Source organism: Lissotriton vulgaris, chromosome 1_1 (genome assembly GCF_964263255.1).
Source record: "Lissotriton vulgaris chromosome 1_1, aLisVul1.2, whole genome shotgun sequence".
Taxonomy (NCBI): domain Eukaryota; kingdom Metazoa; phylum Chordata; class Amphibia; order Caudata; family Salamandridae; genus Lissotriton; species Lissotriton vulgaris.
The window spans coordinates 25,859,284-25,877,584 of NC_141685.1; the positions used below are offsets into that span (position 1 = coordinate 25,859,284).

Here is an 18,301-nt window from a genome sequence, read left to right on the forward strand (position 1 = left end):
GATTTATAGGACGAGTTCCATAGGGGCAGAGATTACAGGGGATTGGAGGAAGATGGGAAAAGTTTCATGTAAATAAATTGACAATGGAGACAATGTTTTCAAAACACGGTATGGTATTCAGACGATTGAGCTAGATTTTTTTTTTTGGTAATCAAGACCATAGCAACCAGGATGCTTTAGGTTATTTTTTAAAGCCTAGGACCAGAGCTATGCATCTTGGGTGGCATGGAATCCAGCACTTACGTCGGGGGCACTCTGTTTGCATCACCAAAATGATATGCACAGAGAGTACTTTGGAGGAGGGACTCGTCATTAGAATGGTGGCTATAAAGTTGCAATGTTTTGGGAGTAAACGAAAGAAAACATTAGCTCTTAGCTTGTGACGGATGAGGATAGAAACAGACGAAAAGGACACAATAAGGGACGTAAAATAAAGGAACCAACAGATTGAAAATAAAGCTGTGAATGGGGATCTGAGCAAAAGAGGGCGAGCGGAATTGGTGAAAGAATGAAAGACAAGCACTAACGTAAAGAGCAGGAGTGATCGTACAACAAATGGTGGGGGCCTGAAGCAGTGGAGTGGGAGAGGTGAGGGGGGAGTCATGGGGAGATTAAGGGACAGAAGGCAAGCGGCCGTGAAGTGCAGGCGGGGTGCGGGGAGCAGAGCCTTTGAAGAGCCAGAGTGAGTGAAGTGAATAATTAGGGGAGGAGAACTAGCAGGCTGATAGGCAGAAGGCTCAGGCAGGCTCGTGCACGAGGCGTGCACTTCCCATAATCCTCTGGGGAGAGCCCTTGGCCTTTAGAAATGGTTTGGATGCATTAGGGCTCTTTTCCTATTCCTGCGGAATAGGAAAGGACGAGCCCTAAAAAGAGAGACAAAAACAGCAATACATAATTTATAGCAGGCTTCTTTACGCTCTGGTGGAATGGAGATATATGTATATATATATATATACACACATGAACACGGCCACATCGGTTAAACCAGGGAAACCTTTATTCGGATACAGCAATGGCATGACGCATTTCGCCTTTAAGCCTTCTTCTGACGCCGCTGTCTAGTTGGATTAACCTCAGACCTCGCCTTTTATGTGTCCTGCATGGCCCTCGTAGGAGGGAGAATACCGCCCCCAAGTCACGTGACCGCACTGCCACTGCGGTAACACAACAACTACATGTCCCAGAAAACAATATTCCTAGTGACAGGTTGTAAGGGGAAGGCTGCAGGGAAAAGGCGCATTGCTTCAGGGCTGATGATTAAAACAAAATACTGTCCACAGGTTCCCTTGGGTCCCCTTTACGCTCCAACCCCCGACAGATGGATTCAGCAAGACGCGGGTCACAATGACAGTGCACCTGGCTCCTCATGAAGTCAAGGTCAATTTCTGGCAACATCCATAGCATCGTCCATAGCGGAGGTGGGCAGGAGAAAATCCGATTCCTCTGCAACGCAACAGGAAGCTGAAACAGCTAGTGCCAACAAACTCCTGCCGTTTGGAAGAGCGGGGCCTCTTTCACGCCGCTGGCAAGCGTATAAAGTGTCCATGAACAAAATTCCTCTCCACAAAGAAAAGGTCAGAGGCCACATCGGGGAAACCAGGGAAACCTTTAGTGAAATATATATATATATATATATATACATATATGGAATATTAGCTGTAGAAATGGCCCTATTACATTTTTAATAATATGACTTACTTTACAGAGAAATATAAACATATTGTGTGTGTGTTTCTTTCAAAAGGGGCTGTCAAACTGCCAGCTTTCTTTACTGATCACGCAATACTTTCTCTAAAACATCAAATGAAGTGGCAACATAATAGGAGGAAAATTAGCAAGAAATACATGGTGTTATTAAGTACTCAGTTTGTTGCCTGCCTTACAAGTGAGGGCTTTATGTCCCCATGAACACCTCACGCAACTATGGACAGGGCACTGTCAAACTCAAACTCACAACATGTGATCATTGGCAGTTGTCTGCATTTTCTGAGACTCGGGCTTTACTGCCTCACTGATGAGTGATCCTATCCACTTTCCAGTACTCACTGACACCCAATGTGCTCCTCGGCCCTTACCTCTACACTATCAAATTATAATAGGATCTTCCAGTTAAGCCATAGGTGAGTTAGTCAATTCTCTCTCTCTCAATCTTTGCAGCCTCCATTTGTAGCTGCTTCGACTGCCTCCTCGAAGGATAAAAAGAGCTATAAAGAGGCCATCAGACTTTATCATAAAGAGATACAGTCAGCCAAAAAGAGCTTTTTTGCATCCAAGATCGAGTCCGAAGGAAACAAGGCTAAAGAAATCTTTAAAATAGTTTAATGTTTTTCCTCCCCAAAGGCCATGATGAGGGTTTCCCCCCTTCCTTGGATTGGACTAATACATTAGCTAACTTTTTCTACTCCAAGATAATAACCATTCAATCCTCTTTTGACGCCCATGAGGTGACCGATCCTACGGCTTCCCTTCGGATTACCCCTCAGTATGACATGGACAAGGCTTCCCTTCTCTCCTTTCCCCCTCTGTCCCTCGAGGCTTCCTTGACAATCATGAAGGGCCTGGAATCAGGATCACCGGTCGATCCTTGTCCGGCTAAAGTTTTAGCAGAGATGGCTGAGATTCTGAATCCTACAGTCAACAGGGTGATGAATACGTCACTTTTGTGTGGTAAGGTCTCAGCCGTCTGGAAGTGTGCTAAAATCATTCTTTTATTAAAAAAACTAACGGCTGATCTTACCATGCTCACCAATTGCAGACCTATTTCTCTGTTGCCCTTTTTTGCCAAAACCATTGAGAAACATGTCCACTCATTAATCTACAATTTTACGGAAACTTAACCTCTTCCACTCTAGCCAATCTTAGTACGGAGACAGCACTGCTGGAGATTTCGGACTCTGTTAAGGAGACACTTGATAAAGGTGGCAAGGCGGTACTGGTCTTACTTGATCTTTCAGCGGCTTGATTACCTACTTCGGAGATTGCAGGAGTGCGGGTATGGGGGCACGGTGTTGAAGTGGGTGTCCTCCTTTTTGGAGGCCAGACAGCAAGAGGTGTGGTTACTCCCTTTCTCAGCGGGTCTACCCCCTCTTAATGTGGGAGTGCCTCAGGGATCCATTTTGAGCCCTGTGCTCTTTAATCTATATATGGCCCCTCTGGCCACTGTTGGAAGCAGGTGAGGCTGTAATTATATCATACGCCGACACCCAGCTGCTGTTCACGTGCAAAAAGGATGAGGCATTCAATAGGGAGAAAATTAATAAATGCCTGAGAGACGTTTTCGCTTGTTCCAATTGAACCATCTCAAATGCAATTCAGAGAAGTCTGAGATCATCTTCTTCAGCACCCTCCCCTGGACGCCTGGAAACAATGGTGGCCCCCTGATATGTCCCCTCCTCAAACACCAGTTAAGACGGTAAAGAACTTAGCGATAAAGTTGGATGAGAACTTATCCATGAAGTCACAAGTACAGTCAGTCGTAGGCACCTGTTTTGGTCTCCTGAAGATGCTTCGCAGGTTTCTGTTCCTGTTACCTATTTTTAATCGGAAGACAGTTGTACTGGCTCTTATTACTTCTAGGCTTGATTATGCCAACAACCTTTATTTGGGTCTCCCGGAGTTTCTGCTCAACAGATTGCAAGTTGTGCAGAACTCGGCAGCAAGGGCAGTCCTTAGCCTTGGGCTTAAGAGACGGATCTCTCATCATCTGAAGGCACTGTACTGGCTGCCAATCCCCTGCAGAATACTCTTCAAAGCTCTGGTTCTGGCCTTCAAAGCCCTGTATGGTATGGGAGCACTTTACACACATAAAAGAATCTCATTCTACACCCCCAGTAGACCTGAATAAAACACAGTGACGAGGGAGGCCTGGATTGATAGTCAAAATTAGACGTGTCTTGTCTCAAACCATTCTACAATGACAACCCAGCTCTTTTCCATCGGATGGATTTCAACCGACTTCTTTTAAGATATTTCACCGCACATTGTCATTATTATCTTCAATACAGTCAGGCGCTCATCACTAACTGCATTTAGTACAGGTTTGAGACAAGACACGTCTAGTTTTGACTATCAATCCAGGCCTTGCTCGTCACTGTGTTTTATTCATCCATTTAGCTTTGAGAAAGTCGTGGTAAGGACTTTTGTACCGACGAAACACATGTTGGCTGTTTCTGTTGATGTTTTGGCTGTTTTCCATGATGCTTCTTGAATAAATGAAGTAACAAACAGATAATGACTTTTGCTTCAATATCCTGTCCAAGAAGATTTATTGATGTTATGATATGTACTTTTGTCATTTTTATGATATGCAACTATTGTGATTAATAAGTCACTTGTTTTACACTGCATATAGGATTGTGCTCACTTGACCCCTTTGTTTGTATGTTCGTGTATGACAATCCTTTAGATTGGCATCAGTCACCCCAGGTAGTGAATGACAGTGGTCTTCGTAGCACTCTGATTAGATTATATTTATCACATTAAATTGCAGTTCCAGGACAATTTTCTTTGTACTACACAGTGAAGCTGCGGTTACTCCCTTTCAGGGAACACCACTACCAATACATTTGAGGTTATTTGTTTTTCTAGGGTTAAGAGGTGCTCTTTTAACACGGGTTCCCTTTCTTTGAAGGCTATAACTGGGAAACAAGAAAGGGGGGAGGGAACTAAAGGCACCAGAACCACATCAAGCTAGAGAGGGAAGTGTGGAATGGAACCTAGATAGGAGATAAAATAATTTACCAGGAATATCAGGCTGTGGTGATGTCATGATATCGCAAAGATCCAGACCCTCTCCGGAATACCAGAATATGAGTTACCTGCCACCCGGAAGAACCGTTTTTTCTTTGTTTTTTTTAATCAGCAGAAAACTAGTTTAGCTCAAGCACATGAACATGTAAAAACGACCCAACCATATGCAAACCATTCAAGCAACGAGGCAAGACAAGCAGATTTGACCATCCTGCCAAGCGAACTGCCAGCAGCCGAATGTGCTGCGGTTATCAATTAAGAACACGCACAACTAAAGCCAAAAGCAAAAGAGATAAATAGGACCGCCATGTGGGACAAAGCACACAGATAAGGTTTCAAACAGGGACCAGACACGCACAGTGTTTCCCTTGAGGGAGCGAGCAGTGGCGCCATCTGTTTCGAAAGCGTGAGCAAGATCATTGAAAACAGATGGCACTGCTGCTTGCTACTGTAAGGGAATCGCCAAACGTGCATGAGTGCCACTAGAGAACAGTGCAAAACATGCACGGTTTTAAACAAAAGTCCTGAGCGATTCCAAGAGGTCCCTCTTGCGCGCTGCGTAGGCGAAACTTGTGTCAAAAACACAATTTATAGATGCGGTCAGCAATGGGTAAAGTCGGTGGTTGCAGTGGCCCAGGAGAAAGGTAAGAATGTGCAACTTGCGATTCGGAGACTATGGAGGCATTCAGAGTTTGCCTGAAGCCTCCAAAAGCAGCCCGCCGGAGCCTGAGGAATTGAACAGTTCTGAGTTGCAAGCTGCAATAGTCTTTAGTCTACAGATTTGAGGACGTGTGACTGGGAGCCCCAAGGCCACGACGAGCCTCCAAGAGCCTGGTCGCAGTGCACTGGATTTATTTAGGCATTTTTTTATAGCGCATACTTTACCCAGAGATAACAGAGTGCTGAGAGAAGTATATATGATTAGATATTATGGTAACATATTCACATAGTATAAATCCGCTAAAAATGACACCCTGCAAACTAAAGTTGGCGCGATTCGGGTTCCAAAAAAACACATTCCACAGTTGAAGCGCAAGAACAAACTAGTCTCCAGTGAGGAACACGAAATAGTCGGAGTTATTGGTCGCCGCGTCTTTGGAAGAGTTTTAAGGTCCTTTCGGAAGATGCGGAGAGAGGTGGCGGTGCGGAGGTATGGAGGGGGCGAGCTCCAAACTCTGGCCGCACAGGCACAGGCGGCGGTGCACGCAGGAAATCAAACTCAGAGACAGACAGACGCCGCTCCCTGTAGAAGGCAACGCCTCCAGGCTGGGCGGGTTTGCTGTTTTGACCCCGCCCCCACCAACAGGCCCCGCCCTCACATTCACTGACCCCCACCCATAGATCCCCCACCCACCCACACAGACCCCGCCCCCACCCACAGGCCACGCCCTCACATTCACTGACACCCACCCACAGACCCCTCATTCACAGGCCCCGCCCCCACCCACAGGCCCCGCCCTCACATCCAAAGGCCCCGCCCCCACGCATAGGCCCCGCCCCTCGCAGTTACCATACTATACTGCTCTTCGGCCTCTGCCTCGAGGCCGTTTCTTACCTCAACTCTGTTGAGGCCCCCCACGACAACAAAGCGCTCTGAAGGCGCCGCCGGGACAACAAACGCGACGAGAGCCGCGATGGTGGTCTGCAGCTGCGCATGCGCAGGACACACGGGGTGTCACAAGTGCGCATGCGCAGGATGTCTGCCTATGACAAACCAGATGAAACTGTTAGATTGTGTCACTGAGCATCGGCAGGGAGAGCGCGGCCTACAGAGTCCAACCGAGAGGGGGACAAGCTGGACCATCACACACAAGAAAGCCTCAGTATTGAACTAAAAGCGGGGCTCGATGGGTTAACAACTGCGCATGCGCTGGGAGCAGATAGTACCTCCCAGAGCACGCGTTAAGAAGGACCCTGGTTACCAACTGCGCATGCGCTGAGGACAGACACAGCCTCCCGGAGCACGAGTTGAGAAGGGCCTTGGGTTAACAACTGCGCATGCGTTGGGGACAGACACTGCCTCCCGCAGTGCAGCACGAGGCGCCTCGCGCCACAGCACTCAGTGTCGGTTTGTCTCCAAGGGCGTCGGGGCTCTGCCCCTTTCCACTCAACAATAAGTGCTCAGCTCATGTATTAAAAACAAAACCTTCATAGCAGCCTAGTACTACTCCTCTTATTAAGTGTGTGATGATCTCCTGCTACTTTAGAACAGAAGCAAACCAAGCTAGCGCTATATAACACTTTTAAAATAAATACATTAAAAGGGTATTAGGGATTGGGGTTGAGAGTCCCTCCTTTGCTCTGCCTGACACTGATGGCGCCGCCGCTGTCTGAAAGCAGCGATAGCCAGTGTCAAAGGCAGGCTCCTTGGCCCAAGTTTCCTGAAGACGTGTAATATCCTGTGTCTGCCAGAGTTGATGCCAATGTTTGTTTCCTACCTTGAATGCAGTGCCAGCCACATTCCAGGACGCTAAACTAATCGAGTATCTGCGTGCCTCATTCCAAGTATTGGAGGTTTCAAAACTCCTTGTAGGCTAGGCTGGCCGATAATTCCCATGTCAAACAGGATGACCTTAGAAGCTATCCCAGAGTACTTGGATGATCATCCAACGACATTAGAAGACATTTTCACATCATCAGACATCAAGCTCCTGAAGTCATCAGCAAAGCTTAGAAACTTGTGCCCAATGATTTCAGGATGACTTGAAAATGAGTGTCTGATGACTTCACAAGATTACTTTTTTCTTGATGATTTCAAAACTGGTAGATGATTACTTCACAAGGATCCTTTGCATTCAGAAAGAAGAGTGTTGGTAAATGTTTGAGGATGATTTACTGTTTATTTTAAGTGCATGTTTGCCATTTTTGTTTGTTTTGTTTTAAAGCATGGGTACTCACAAACTTTCTCTCGGGCCAAATTTACAGTGTGGTTTGTGTCCAAGGGCCGCACCGGTGGGGGCGGGGTCAGTGGGGAAGGGGCAAGGCTAGAGCAACAAAAAAAACAGCAACCATGAGGTTGATCACAGGTCCCTGCAGCGGACGCTTTCGTCCACTGAGCCACCTGGCCCGGCATACACACATATCTCTCTCTCTCTGTCTCCCTCCCTCCCTCTCTTTCTCCCTCTCCCTCCCTCTCTCTCCTTCTAACTCCCTCTCTCTCCTTCGCTCCCTCTGTCTCTCTGTCTCCCTCTGTCTCACTCACTCTGACTCTCTCACTTCCTCTCACTCCCTCTCTCCATCTCTCCCTCTGTCTCACTCACTCTGACTGTCACACTCCCTCTCTTCCTCTGTCTCACTCACTCTGACTGTCTCACTCTCTCTCTCTCTGTCTCCATCCCTCACTCTGTTTCCCTCTCCCTCACTCTGTTTCCCTCTCCCTCACTCTATTTCCCTCTCCCTCACTCTGTCTCCCTCTCTCTCCTTCCCTCTCCCTCACTTTGAGGTCTCCCTCTGTCGCCCTCACTTTAAAGTCTCCCTCACGCTGAGGTCTCCCTCTCTCTCCTTCCCTCCCCCTCACTCGAAGGTCTCCCTCTCTCTGAGGTCTCCCTCTCTCTCCTTCCCTCTCCCTCACTCTGAGGTCTCCCTCTCTCTGTCTCCCTCTCTCTTCCTCCCCCCCTCTCCCTCCCTTTACCTCCCACTCCCTCCCTCTTTCTCTGTCTCCCCCTCGTCCCTCTGTCTCCCTCTGTCTCCCTCACTTTCCCTCCCTCGGTCTCCCTTTCCCTCCCACCCTTGCTCTCCCTCCCTCTCCCTGCCTTTCCCTCTCTCCTTCTCGCTCTCCCTCCCTCCCTCGCTTTCCCTCCCTCCCTTGCTCTCCCTCCCTCCCTTTCCCTCCCACGCTCTCCCTCTATTTCCCTCCCACTCTTGCTCTCCCTCCCTCTCCCTGCCTTTCCCTCTCCCCTTCTCGCTCTCCCTCCCTCTCCCTCCCTCGCTTTCCCTCCCTTTGTCTCCCTCCCTCCTTCTGCCTCCCTTTCCCTCCCTCCCTCTCCCTCCCTTTCTCTCCCTCTGTCTCCCTCCCTCTCCCTCCCTCTGTCTCTCTCCCTCCCTCTGTCTGCCTCCCTTTCTCTCCTTCCTTCGCTCTCCCTCCCTCACCATCCCTTTCCCTCCCTCACCCTCCCTTTCCCTCCCACCCTCTGTCTCCCTCCCTCTGTCACCTCACCCTGCCTGTGCGTGCTCAGGCTGTGACAGCTTCCAGGCGCAGGAGCACACACACACAGCTGCACCCGAGCACTTCACAGGTCTTTAAAAGACCATTGGCATGTTAATGAGGCCTTGTTCACCTCTCAGCGCCCCTGCAGCCCCACTCTGACTATGGCGGGAATCGCCCGACCCCCACAGAGCAGCAGAGTCTCTAAATCGCGCTCTGGTTGCAGACACTCTTTAAAACAAAAAAAACAAAAAACTTTGGTACAATGTCTGCAAGGTCCGCGGGCAGCCAAGGAAGGCTTGCCGGGCCACCAGCGGCCTGCAGGCTGTACTATGAGTACCCCTGCTATAGAGGAACAAAGCCAAAGGCCAAGTTCCTTCATATGGTCTTGGTACTCTGGGTGCCTTGCAATATCCTTTTAATGCAAATCACAGGGTACTTTATTTCTTATAATACATGGTCACTCCATCACCCATCCCACACACTGCTTAAAGTCTTTGGGTTGTTGCACTTTCATATGAAATCGATAGTATGTTTGCTGACCTGATGAATAAAGTCGGACCTGTACTACAAAATTAAACACACCAAAGGGCAGTTAGACTTTTTTGCAAAAAGATATTGGAATAAGTTTAATACATGTCAGATTTTTAAAAAATGTTCTAGCGCAGAATGCAGAAGAAATATGCATGGACAGAAACAGAGATTATATATTTTTCTATAATTTCCTATTGCATGCATGCAAAAAATATATATATGTTGCCATAAATGTCTCCATTCTGCTGATCATTGTACATTCAGAAAATGCGAGGTTTCGTTTTTGCATGTTTAAATTGCATCTTTTGCCGCTGGCTCTGGCAGCAGGCGTGATGATGTCAGAGCTCAGCTGTAAGAAGGCATTACAGTTGATCAGCTATGCCAGTTCTTTTTCACAGGTGACTAGAGACGTCACAAGTCGCCTACAGTACGGAAATCAGAGGCACGCTTTAATAAAGGGATTCCAGGGTCTCCTATATTATCAACGCCCTTTTAATGTTATACCAATGGTGGGCAAAATGAGCGTGCTCATACATTCCACCCCCCCTGAAATCTGCTCAGCATAAATAAAGTGCAGGTTCTGAAATGCGGCTTATTCAACATTAAATGTGCTCATGAAAATGCTGCCTGATGGCATCGGAAAGTGGGCCCTGTCACAAAAAGAGCCCCAAGTAGAACCACTGACCTTTTGCAGGAATACACTCACTTCTTTGTAGGGTACTGCAGTGGGGCCACATCAACCAGTGCACAGAGGGTGCACAACTCCAGCCAATGGTGAGTGGGGTTGCGTTACGGCTGGCAGGCTGAGGTACTTCAATGTGTATGAGAGAAAATCTATTTGCGAACCTAAACCTCAATTTTGTGGGTTATAGACGTGGCTTAACGCTAGTCAAAAAGGTTACTTTGTTTGTAAGCTGAACTTAAATACTAAAACATCCTTAAGCATCAGATTAGGCAAGCACTAGTTAACAAACTGGTGGTTGAGTATAAAGCAAAAATACCCAAGGGCAACAACAGTACTCTCTCGCTCCAACAGATGTTTCAATAAGTGCTCTAATTTTTGAGGAGTAAGGTTCAGAGCATCATCTCTGCGAACAGCTCTCTCCAAGAATTGAAGAGGAATTGTAATTACTCCAACCCCAAAGGTCGAGCTGTCCCCACAGACAGCCATCCATCACACCGCAGATTCCCCCAGGGACACAGAGAGGTCAAACATTGGTCACGGGCCTTACTCTGTCCCAGGTGGGACGGTGGCACCACATAACTGAAAATGCTGAAATAGCATTGGGCAGAGTCTGCTTTAGCGTTAGTGGCCTCCCAGTGCGAGAGCCTTTGTTGCCCCCCTTCCCGCCTTCTCTAAGGATGCCGTCACTATTCCCCTTCAGTGCCTCCCCTCATTTCTTTATAGCCACCCTCTCGCAATGAATTTTTATTATTGCGATGCCCATTCTAATGTAGGGTCACAGAGCGCTTTACATAAAACGCACATTATTCAGAGTCAATGAATCCCACAAGAGTGTAAATCCTTCTTCCTCCCTTTCCCTCCCTCTCGCTCTCCTTCCCTCTGTCTGCCTCCCTTTCTCTCCCTCCCTCCCTCTGTCACCTCACCCTGCCTGTGTGTGCCCGGGCTGTGACAACTTCCAGGCGCAGGCGCACACACACAGCCACACCCGAGCACTTCACAGGTCTTTAAAAGACCATTGGCATGTTAATGAGGCTTTGTCCACCTCTCAGCGCCCCTGCAGCCCCACTCTGACAATGGCGGGAATTTCCCGGCCCCCACAGAGCAGCAGAAACTCTGCGTCGCGCTCTGGTTGCAGACACTCTTTAAAAAAAAAACTCAGGTACGATGTCTGCAAGGTCCGCGGGCCGCCAGGGAAGGCTTGCCGGGCTGCCAGCGGCCCACGCGCCTTACTATGAGTACCCCTGTTTTAAAGTGTGACAGGTTGGTTGTTTTCTGGAGTATTTGCTGATTATTGCACAATGACTTCAAGTAATATCCAATGATCAGCAACTGACATACATAAGATAACATGTGTTAAATAAGTCGCAGATTAGTATTTCTAATGCTTTTTCTTACTTATAAATCATTCTTATTCATTATAATTGAAAGAACAAAAAAGTAAATCTTAAAATGTTCAACATCTAATATTAATTACGCACATCAGAGTAAACACAACACAAAGGGCTCACTTAAGGGGCCATCAGCCCTTTTTGTTGAAGTCTCATCTAGGTTACGGGCTATCTGGAGCCTAAAACCTAGATGCCAATGCAATTGAAGGAAACAAGGGCACTCAGATTAGCAGTTCACAAGTGCTTAGGAAAACAGATAATTTGTAAGCAGGTTTTTGATTTATCCCAACTATTTTATGTACGAGATATGCATTTACTGTAAAAATGACAGATTCATCTATATGATGGTACAAGGTGTACATCACACACCATCTATACTGGTAGGCATCATATGTTGAGAGTACTTGGTCTGGAAAATATTAAAAAGCCAAAATTTAAAATGTAACACAGTGGTTGGGATTGTTTTAATAACAAGACTTTATTACTGCCTAAAGCCATGGTTCCCAAACTGTGCGCCGCGGCACCCCGGTGCGCCGTTATGAGTTGTGGTAAATTGCGGTGGCAGCGCTGCTGATCTTTAAGCAACATGCAGAGTGGAGCTGCAGGGGCTCTAAGAAGGGGTGAAACAACAGCAAGGCCTCATTAACATGCAAATGGTCTTTTAAAGACCTGTGAAGTGCTCGGGTGGGGCTGCGTGTGTGCTCAGGAAGAGGTTTTATCCCCGGACTGCCACACACGACTGGGGGCGGGGGGGCTGAAGCCCTTTGAGTTCTAAGGGAAGCTTTACTGCTGTGTAACAGCAGCTGAAGAGGCTGAGCCCGGACGCGGAGGAGGGACACAATCAAGCGGTGGGTATGTGGAATTCAAAAACCTTGGAGTCCTTTAAAAGCAATAAGAGGCTGGCACAGAACTCACAGAACACTACTCTAGAATATTGCAGGCAAGACAATAAAAATTAATTCCACAACACCCAGTATTTTTAACCCTTAAGGAATCACTTTTATAACCACAACTTATGCCCAGAGTCCAATTCCAAGTCCCTCTGGCGGACTATTATTGCTCATCGAATCTCTTCATCCATCGCTGCAAGGGCCTCATCATTTCAGGCCTTCCATAGAAATGTATCTCAGCATCCGTTGGAGTGCCCCTTTTGGCAAACACTCATAGTTCAGTCAAAAGTCTCCATGTCATAAGGGCAGTGCACCAGTGTCTCTCATCTGCGGCAGACACTACGGCAGACACTACAAATGACGTGCTCTTCGTGATCAAGGGCACAAAGCATCTCGTGCAGATCCAAGCATTGTCAAGGAAACTCCTTTAGCAAATCAGCAGCACTTTCAAACTCCAACACTCCTTGTTCGGTGTCAGAGGACGCTCAAGCTGCTCGTTCATGGGCACCATAAGATAGTGCCTCTCGCCAATCTCGAATTCTCCATTTCATTTCTTTTTCGTTGGAGCAAAGGTGAAAAAGGGAACGGTGTGGCCAACTTAGACCAAGGCTCAGGCCAAGACACAGACCAAAGGACTCAAGGGCTTCAGGCCAAAACTTAGGCCAAGGGCTCAAGGGGCTGTATACTGTCAGAGGTTGCCAGTACATAACAGGTACCTTTTTGCGCTCTTTTTTTTCCAATTCAAATTCTGTTGCAAAACCAAAGGGACTCCTTTTCTTCTGTCGTGGAACGCTGGGCAGTAGTGTGAACAAAGAACTAGGGTATACCATTGATGGCGTGCAGATTCCTTACTGGGTGCTGGGACTATAGACCAAAACTTCCTGCTTTTATCTATGGCTGTCAAGGATAGGAATTCGAATTCATCTTTGTCATTCGTTCTGCAGGTGTCACTCTCCCTTTGACTCTGGAGAATCCTGCAGAACCTATCAATGTAGAAGATATGACACAATCGTTAGTTTCCTTCAATTGTTGTACAAAAAACAATTCAATATTTAACAAGGGGATTGCAATCAGTTACCCTACAATGTTCAAGAGAGGGGTCATACACCATGAGACTATCATAATCTAAAATACACTATCATTCTCATAGAAGGCAAAACAATGACTCTAGCCTCTTCAATTGTGTTTCCATATGAGAGCATGTCTTCTATCATCTAGGGGTAGGCAATTACATAAACATTTTATCTGAGTGGAAGTCCTTACATATAGGGGCATCATCTAATGGGTAAACATTTTCCTAAATGAGAAAATCTGAGTGTTCCTAAATCCCTCACCTAAAACATTTCAAAAACGAATTTACATAACAGATGATCAGGGGCATTCATACAATGGCTAATTTATCAAAAATGCGAAAACAGAGAAAAAACAAGAGTACAAACTCCTAATGTTTCCATTATTAGAACACATGTGGTCCATCAAACATTAAAACAGCAGCTAAAAGAACTGAGAACCTAATTAGAATGGGCATTACATTTTTTTCACATTCAAGAATGAACATACAGTGTCTCCTGTTGAGATGAGAAACTTTCCTTATTATATTGAAAAAAATCAGTTAACCAGTCTATCACTAAGCTGACAGTCAGACTGGAAAGCATCAAAAATATAGGCCTAAAGAAAAAGTCTAAAGAGAAAGAAACAGTCTGGTCAGGTCATACTAAGGGGAATTATGCATAATGTTGTTGTTCCTATTACATCTCTGCAGTCTGGACACAATGCAACATCTGGGGAGAAGCGCCTCCTTCAAGGGAAAAAATGAAAAATGTAGAAAAAATGAAAAAGTTAGGTCACCTTTTAACAAGAGCCACAAATCTATAATTGCATCCTTAGGTCCAATCAAGGATATGTATATAAATCTAGGCCTGCCTGTTCCTTAAGGGAGAAGGGCAGTATCTGTATTGTGGCTTCCTGTATATCTCTTTTATTTTACTTCAATACTATTATGGTCAAATTTTAACATCCACTCGTGAGGCGAATGTATTTTTGTGATCACAGTATGCAAATATCATATCTGTGAAATTTAGTATAAACGCAGATATTAACCACGTGGTGTAGAGCGACACATACCGTCATACATGTCTCTTCACAACACAGGCAAATTTGTAATAATATCAAAAAGCAGCTAATAAAACAAAACATGTCATTACACTATCATCAAATATACATGCATATATAGTAAGCACAAAAAGCATAAACAAAGCACAATGGTACTTGTAATCAAGCAGAAACGCATGCATTCATGCAACCCAAAACCCAGAATCCAGGCCAGCTTAATTTGTCAAAATCAAAAATTACATCAAAATTAAATTACGCTTTCATTTTACTCACACCCCGCTTTTTGCCAGGTTATCACCAGTTGCTGGTTATCAAAACTGGCAAATACAACTTACAGTGCCGTTTGTGACCCATAGGATGAGCAAGAACCATTCATAAGGGAAAAATGCAAAATCATGAAAAAAACACACAAACATTTCATTTCAAAGAAGTCATAATAAAACCCATCTCTTTGCAACATACTACTTAACATAGCGCATAACAGAGTAAATCTCAACTGTTAACCAACCATCCTCATTGTAAAACATGCTAACCCGCTTTCATAGTGACTGTAAAACTTTTTCACAGACACACTGCATTCCTTGCACCAGCCTTTCCATGTGGCCCCTTCAGACCCCCTGCCCTCAAGGCCCTGAGAGCCTGCGGCCCCTCATGGCCCTGGGAGCCTGCGCCCCTTCACAGCCCTGGGAGCCTGCGAGCCCCACATGGTCCCCCCCTCTACAAAGCCCCTGAGGGCCTGCTTTTTTTTCTTTCTTTAGGGCTGGTCAAGAATGCACTACTCAAAAACAAAAACCTTCATGTAACCCATCTAATGTGCAAGCTTGAAATTCTGCTAATCAGAGAAGCTTTTTCACCAAGCAGTCCTTGCTCCATCTGTTCACTTACTTACTCCTAAACCCCCTTCTCACTGACCTTAAGGTCAAATTCTGCCAGGCCTACCGTGTGGGCCCTATATCCTATTTCCTCCCTTCAACTTACAAGACCAGAAACCATTCCCCACTCATTCTAAGCTACAAGATCAACCCTGTTGAAAAACACATGTTATATAAATGACTTCTTTCAGGAATAAAATGCATTTAGTAAAACATTTACTGTGAACAATTTGCAGAACATAACAACATAGCATACCAGCATTATCTTAAATGTTTGCTACTAGCCTATACAATTACACTCAGTTATCAGCTCCACAAAGATAAAAGACAGAGTAGGCCCTGCCGAAATTTTAATTATCAATCCTGATATTAAACATAAACCTCTACACCGGGCACAGTAGCTCACTGAGCTATGAAGAACAACCTCAAATAATAACAACCCACACGTTTTGTAATAGATACAAACATGCATTCTCTGAAAGCCAGAAACACTGCAAGGCTATGGTAAATGACTAGAATGCTTTTTAAAAGGTCCAGTTTAACCTATTTTCGACTTTTGAGTTTGGGGCACTTAAAATTGAAAATCCTACACTTGCATTACATATTAATCATCCTTAGAATGTGCTTTACATGTTGCAAGGAGCAAACATGAGGCATAGGCATGTAATGCCTTAGAAAAATGAGCCTTTACGCCTGCGTCAAGTAAAACCCTAACATGCAAATATCCTAATTAGTCAGTCACACATTAATTTAATCAAGTTTTAATTTTAGGAGGTCATAGTATGAGTATTAAGCTTTCTAAATATCTAAAAACGATTTTGAAAAACACATATTTTTTTTCAAATAATTTTTTCATGTTTAATAATTTATTTATTGTTTATTTTTTTCAAACCCATTCTGAATTACTAAAACCGCATTTAAAAACCAAACTGCATCTTTTGCCTAACAGTGTAGATGTAATCATGTATGAGCCTATGCGCAAAAAGCCTAAGTTAGAACAAGACATATTTTCGCGCCAGAATTTAAAAGAGAACATTTGAGCCACAAACCCAGAAATATACCCCTACTTCTTTTTACTTGTTTTACTCGTTTTAGGAAATGATCAAAAACCCCAATTGAAATGCCTTCCTGTAATACAAAATAATGCAACTTACTTTTGTAACCCTTTAAAACACTTATTCTGAGTCGCTAAATTCAGCCCGTGTTAAACTACCTTCTAATCTCTGGCTGAATCAACATTCCAATGTTTTATGGCCTGTAAAAAAAAACACCATCTGCCGTTCTCAAGGCAGGAAGGCAGGAAATGGCCGGCACGAAGGTGACCCTGGAGCTTTCAGGAAACAGACATTTTTTTTAGAAAAGTGTGTGACACGAAATACATTTAAACGTAGCAAAAATTCACTGTTAGCTGAAACTTTAACATTTTACATGTATGAAAAAGCATGTAAGCAAAGGAGGGCTACAAATTCGTTTTTCCCTACAGAACACACAATTTAATTTTTGAGGCCTTTTCATGTTCCTAGTGAATGTAAATTTTAACTTTATCTAATTTAAGCATTTCAACAGTTTGCACATATGTGCCTTTGTTTAGTCTATAATTTAAAAAGCAACATATAGCGATTTTTGCAGGTAACATGGCAAATTACTGCATTCTTATTTAATTTTCACCTAATATCAATTAATCCAACATTTTTCTTAACAGACTGAAAAACATCAAGAAATCCACAATCACACATTGAGCTCATTTCACACAGAAACAGAAACATTTTCAAACATGCAGGACACACAATACAGCGCTTAAAGCATGTTTTTTCATAAATTCGCGCCAACGCTATTCACAAGCAGAAATTACACTAACAAGAACAGAAACCCCACATTTAAACACACATTGAACCCACAGACCAATACATAGGACTGAAACAAAAAACAAGCCACAAACAAATCGTAAACCAAACCAATTTGTAAATGCTAGTTGTACGTCATATTTACAAGGAATGTTTGGCAATGATGTTTCAATTCACAAGTTTTCTGACTGGCAGAGCACCAAAAATCGCTCTGCATTCCCCCATTTATAAAAGTGCGCAGAACAAAAGGATCCTCACATGTATTATGGCCATATTTTAGTTCCCTGATGATACAATATCACCAAGGAAGAAATATGTTTTCACACCTAAACCTATTTAGGTATCCCTTCTAAGGGAAGCCGGCTCATTTACTTCACATCACATTATGGTACCGTTCACAAAAAGCAACACATTTTAACATGTGAGCTTAACCAAGGACAACAGGCATGCCAAAAAATAGTGCAGAGTATACACTACTATCAAAGGAGGAGGAAATATCCTCGCATTACCTGCCTATATGAGTTGCAACACATACATATCAAATCAAATCACATCAAATCATATTCATATCATATTCTTCGAAGATCAAACGTAGTTCAAAGTAGACAAGTCTATCTCAAATTCAAAATATGCCACAGTAAGCGTTACAAAGGCATTTAAAACTTAGAACAGGCGCCGCAAAATTACTTTTACCAAACATAAGCTGTCCAAGTTCTAACTGCCAGGTCTTATCTAACAGTCTATCTTTTTATGTTACATTTTAATACTCACGCCAAAAGTGTTCTCAGTCAGGAGGGTGACATCCCTGGGGGGACCAAAGATCAGGAGAGGCAGAAAACACACACGAGCTGCAGACACAAGGAATCACCAGAGGCGCGCCGTGCACAGCTACCTTCTTGCAGAACCCAGTCCCATGCTGCTCAGCAGTTTTCTGCCTCCTGGCAAGTTGATCACTCCTCCAGATTGTCACCTCTCTGATGAGTCCCTTCGTGCGTCGCCAATTGTGGAATTCAAAAACCTTGGAGTCCTTTAAAAGCAATAAGAGGCTGGCACAGAACTCTGAAATATCAAAGGACAGTTTAT

The 18,301-nt window shown here is 44.7% G+C and overlaps 1 protein-coding gene across 1 annotated transcript in view; it reads right to left on the reverse strand.

Moving 5' to 3' along the window:
• The window catches only part of LOC147737026 (uncharacterized), a 69,381-nt gene extending 62,978 nt beyond the window's left edge, over positions 1-6,403 (reverse strand). Inside the window, exon 1 of the mRNA XM_086959526.1 lies at positions 6,305-6,403. The gene's annotated coding sequence lies outside the window, so the exon portion shown is untranslated. The remainder of the gene's footprint in view (positions 1-6,304) is intronic.
• Positions 6,404-18,301: the final 11,898 nt, after the last annotated feature.